The sequence below is a fragment of the Adiantum capillus-veneris genome, chromosome 15, assembly GCF_014529385.1.
Source record: "Adiantum capillus-veneris isolate H3 chromosome 15, ASM1452938v2, whole genome shotgun sequence".
Classification (NCBI taxonomy): domain Eukaryota; kingdom Viridiplantae; phylum Streptophyta; class Polypodiopsida; order Polypodiales; family Pteridaceae; genus Adiantum; species Adiantum capillus-veneris.
In genome coordinates, this window is record NC_140945.1 from 121,673,903 (window position 1) to 121,679,520 (window position 5,618).

General features: G+C 38.4%; 1 pseudogene; it reads right to left on the minus strand.

The window, feature by feature from the left end:
- Positions 1-4,239: 4,239 nt before the first annotated feature.
- On the minus strand, positions 4,240-5,079 carry LOC147441406 (prohibitin-1, mitochondrial pseudogene; annotated as a pseudogene).
- Positions 5,080-5,618: the final 539 nt, after the last annotated feature.

Consider the following 5,618-nt stretch of genomic DNA (forward strand, 5'->3'; position numbering starts at 1 on the left):
TGTTTCTCTCTCCACCCAAACACTCTTGTTATTCTCATTAGGAATCTATTCTAATGACATGCTCACTATGTTCATGCTATTTTCCGCTACACACAAGTTACTAGGCCATTAAATGTTACATTGGTATCAGAGCACAAGGTTTCTCTTTTCTTGCTCAAGAAGGGAGGCCCTCAACCTAGCTATAAATGGTTGTTATTATTAATTGCAAATGAGTAAGTAGAATAGGGATTTTTCGGCCTTGCAGTGCACCTGCCTTCGTGCAGATAACGGGGCATCATTGTCGAGAGCTATGGTCTTAATAGTGGAGTCCTATGGGGATTGCCAACGGATTAACCACTATTGAGCTATTAGAATCTTGACAGGAGCCGGTGCTGTTTTGGTGTTGAAAAACCCTCTCTTCTACTTGTTGCAATTAATGGTATTTGAGCCACGGGCATGAACTAAGAAGATTTATAGGTATGTGTGCATACTATAGACGCTTCATAGAAAAGTTCTCACTAAAAACAGGACCATTGCATGACCTAAAAAAGAAAAAAGTTAGGTATACATGGTTTGCCAAGGAGAACAATGCTTTCAAAAAGCTTAAAGAAAATCTTATCCCTCAACCTGCGCTTACACTACCGGATATCTCAAATCCATTTGAGGTTCAACGTGATGCTTGTGGTGATTCCCTTGGAGCTGTTTTGCTCCAAAAAGGGCATGCCATAGCCTATGAAAGTCAAAGGATCGACCCAGTTGAGCAATCTCTAGGAATATATGAAAAGGAACTCCTCACAGTTCTACATGCCTTTGACTCATGGAAGCACTATTTACTGGGGACTCCTTCCATTTTGCAGACGGATCACCAAAGTCTTAAGTACTTCGTGATGTAGACCAAGATCTCCGACAAACAAATGAGGTGGGAAAATTTTCTTTTGCAATTTAATTTTCATATTGCTCACATTGCTGGCAAGCATAATCAAGTAGCCGATGCACTCTCAAGACAGCCGAGAGTGAATGTGGTTTCCATAGCAACTCACAATGATCTATCTTCTATGATAGATGAGTATGCTATTGATCCTGATTTTAGAGATGTGATTTCAACCCTCAGACTAGGGAAGAAAGAGGAACCATTTACTTTACAATATGGTTATCTTCTCTATGGCAATAGACTATGTGTTACTAACTCACTATGTGAAAAAGTAATGTATGAATCTCATGCTCCTCCTTATGCGGGGCATAGAGGGATTCAGTCTACCTTAAAAGGGATTGAAACAAATTTCTATTGGCCTACCATGAAAGTAAACATACAAGAGTATGTTTCTAGATGTGTGGTATGACAAAAGATGAAGTTTGATAGAGGGAAGCAACCTGGATTGCTTCAACCTTTGCAATCCTTTTGGAGGGGGGACCGGCTCCATGAAAATCCGGTCCTCAACTATTTTCAATAGCTTAATGTATCTCTCTTTTGAAGTATTGTTCATGCTATCTAACTAGGTGTTATGCTTTTTGTTTCTCTCTCTACCCAAGCACTCTTGTTATTCTCGTTAGCAATCTATTCTAATGACATGCTCACTATGCTCATGCTATTTTCTGTTACACACAAGTTACTAGGCCGTTAAATGTTACACTTTCCAAGTGGGATTGAATGGAAGCTAGACATTAGAAAAAAATAAAAGAACTACCCAACACTTGACATGGAAACCACCAAACTTGAAGCTTACAAAAAATTGTTGCAGATTACGCAATCTATGCTGGAATAAAAAAAGTTTAAATTGGAAACCATAGGGAAACTAGCACAAATGGAGGCTAGATCAAACAAAGGAAAAACTCAGGATGATAAGTAGTTCAAGGAGACTTTAGCAAACTTGCTACATCTAAACTAATAATTCCAAATGGTGTTGAAGGGCTAGATGGAATTTCCTTGGTTGAGAAAGACTGACCAAACCACTTGTGGGAATGAGTTAGGGAAGAAAAAGACGTTAGACTGAGTCTGAAATTGGCTCATATCAAATAAGTGTGGCTAGATCAACCACCCATGGAACTAGATGAACAATCTTTGTATGAAGATTGGGGATCAAAACCATCAAGGTTATCAAAATCTCTAACATTGTAGACACTACCTTCATACCTAGCTCCCCAAGGGTCTATGCACAAAATACACAATTTAAAATTTATACAATTTTCAATATATATCAAAGTTGTGAAAGTCTTTGAATAGGGGAAGACTTCTCAGCCTGACCTAGCATGGAATTTAGGCCATGAGCTAGACTGCATAATATCACAATACTTTAAGAGCATGAGAAATGGCCAATATTTCCAAGTCATGTGTAGGATAATTCATGCTATCTAACTAGGTGTTATGTTTTTTGTTTCTCTCTCTACCCAAGAACTCTTGTTATTCTCGTTGGGAATCTATTCTAATGACACGCTCACTATGTTCATGCTATTTTCCACTACACACAAGTTACTATGCCATTAAATGTTACACTTTCCAAGTGGGATTGAAAGCAAGCCAGACGATAGAAAAAAATACCCACACTTGACATGGAAACCACCAAACTTGAAGCTTACAAAAATTTGATGCAGATTTTACGCAATCTATGCTGGAATAACAAAAGTTTAAATTGGAAACCATAGGAAAACTAGCACAAATGGAGGCCAGATCAAACGAAGGAAAAAATCAGGATGATAAGTAGTTCAAGGAGACTTTAGCAGAATTGCTACATCTAAACTAATAATTCTAGATGATGCTGAAGGGCTAGATGGAATTTCCTTGGTCGAGAAAGATTGACCAAACCACTTGTGGGAATGAGTTAGGGAAGCGAAAGACATTAACTTGAGTCTGAAATTGGCTCATATCAAAGAAGTGTGGCTAGATCAACCACCCATGGAACTAGATGAACAATCTTTGTATGAAGATTGGGGATCAAAACCATCAAGGTTATCAAAATCTCTAACATTGTAGACACTACCTTCATACCTAGCTCCCCAATGGTCTATGCACAAAATAGACAATTTAAAATTTATACAATTTTCAATATATATTAGAGGTGCAAAAGTGTTTGAATAGGGAAAGAGTTCTCAGCACACCTGACCTAGCATGGAATTTAGGCCATGAGCTAGACTGCATAATGTCACCATACTTTAAGAGCATGAGAAACGGCCAATAATTCCAAGTCGTGTGTAGGATAATTTAACTCATGAGTACGTAACTTACCAGATTCATAAGCTATTGGCCTTTCTTCTTGAGATAGAACGCCACCAATTTCTTGTCCACTTGCATCAGTGAGGATAGTGAATGTCTTTGAAAAGTCTGGAAGCTGTAATATTGAAGCATTCACCAAAGCTTCTTTGAGTTTGTCAAAACTAGCTTGAGTACGTTCATTCCAAGTAAGCACTTTAGTTTTCTTAAGTGTATTGGTCAATGGAGATGCAATCTTAGCATAGACTTCAATAAAAGTACGACACCATCATGTTAAACTAAGAAATCCACGTGCTTCTTTGACAGATTTAGGTGTAGGCCAATCTATGGCTGCCTCAATCTTGCTTGGATCAATAGAAACACCATCCTTGAATACAATACATCCCATGTAATCCACTTTGTCAGTGAAGAAGGTGCATTTTCTATGCTTAGCATAAAGCTGATTCTGGTGTAGAAGCTCAAGTACTCGTCGCACATGTTGTTCATGTTCTTTCCTATTCTTTGAGTAAACTAGATATCATCAAAGAAGACAAGAACAAAATCATCAAAATGTTCTCTAAACATGTCGGTCATAAGATGATTAAAAATTGCAAAAGAATTAGTAATTCCAAAAGGAATGACTGTAAATTCATAATGTCCTCCTCCTTGATTCAGATTAAATAATACCCTGACTTAAGATCAATTTTTGTGAAGATAGAATCTCCATGTAATCGATCAAGTAACTGATCAATCCTTGGTATTTTATACTTATTCTTGACTGTTACCTGACTCAATCCCCAATAATGAATACAAAGACGTTGTAAGACTCCCAAAATTTGGGTCTCTGTTAGCAATGATAAAAATAGATTCCAATGCATATTTTCTAAAAAATTTGGTTTAGAATGCTTATTTGGCAGTGTTCTAAGGTTCTAAAGTGAAATGAAAGGTAGTTTTCATATTCTAGTACGTGAGACGGACGTTTGGTCAGTTTTGAAAAAATCTGCTTCTTTTAAGCTCAAGAGCAAAATCTTGAAAAATGTCTACTTCACTCTAATCCAAGAGCACCTTCGTCTTCTTCAATGCTTTGTCTGCAACTCTTCATGGTCTTTGTCTTCTACTTTGTTTGATTCTTCTTCGTTTGGTGCTTTGTCTTCATGTTGATGGTCTTCATGATCTTCAAATTTCATGTTTATGGGCTCCATGTACGTGCTCGAGGCAAGTGAGTGAGAGGTAGGTCTCACCATATACATAATGTATAGGTAGTGTCTAAACCTGTGCATGAGTATAACTAGAAAATCATCTCCATAAATGTAGATGGTGATATACATTGCAAAATATGTTGTGCTTGGTTGCAAAAATATAAGGTTGATTATCGAGACATCATCGAGAGCATTATTGAAATTTGCAGCATGCTCGATAAGGACTCTCTTGATCTCTCTGCTTACAGCCTCATGCTGCGTTATCAATTGGCTGGCATTGTACTGAGCAACGATTGTCTTTGAATTCTCATGAATAATTGATGGCAAGCCCCACCGTTCATTGTGGTTTGTACCCAGCATCTTGTAGATTGTGGGTAGAGTTTCAGTCACGGGCCTAGTCATAACCCGGAGCCCAATTTTGACCATTTTCAAGTTGCAACTTCCCAAGTTACTTTCCACAACATGAGGCTTTGCCTTCACATCATAAATGATCGGCGTGTCAAACCAAGGAATCATAAAGTGTGTCGCTTTAGAATAGACCTTGTCATGAATGCCCTTGATGCAGTTGAAGACGATGGCATGGTGACCTCCTTCAATATTGTAGAGGTTGTTGGCAATTGCATAGATACCTACTCCACCCAACAAAACTATCATGATCATGTTCAATGTAGGTCCCATGTTGGGAAATTTGGGGTTACCTGGCATGTTAAAGTCCATGGCAACCCCAAGCTCTGCAGAAGGTTCGAGCATTCAGGCATTTACGCTCCACTCTAGGTGTGCTATGAGGTGATGTGTGGCACGGGGCCAACAAGGCAAGGTCCTAGAAGGTGGCGGGGGTAGTGGGGTTGCAGGGTCAGGACGTGCCTTTAGATCCAAAAGGAGGGCCCTTCACACGTGATCTTGTAAGGACTCTTAAAGAAAAGAATTATTTTTATTTCCTCAAAATTATTTGAGGGATAAACGTTCAAAGTTCACACACACACACACACATTTAAACAAGACAGTTTATTTTTGCCCTTAGTATATGACAAATCTATACAATCTATACCCACACAAGATTTCTATAATTCAGGCACTCACATTTCTAGTCATCTTTCTCCTTATCTCTCTCATAAAGAATATTGCTCTTACAAAACCAAAGCATGCAGCTTCACATGCAAGCATGACATCCTTTGAACATCTAACTTTGATGCTCTGACTTGCAGTATCCGATGTACACATGAAGTGTCATAATGTCCTATGACATCGTCTTGGTT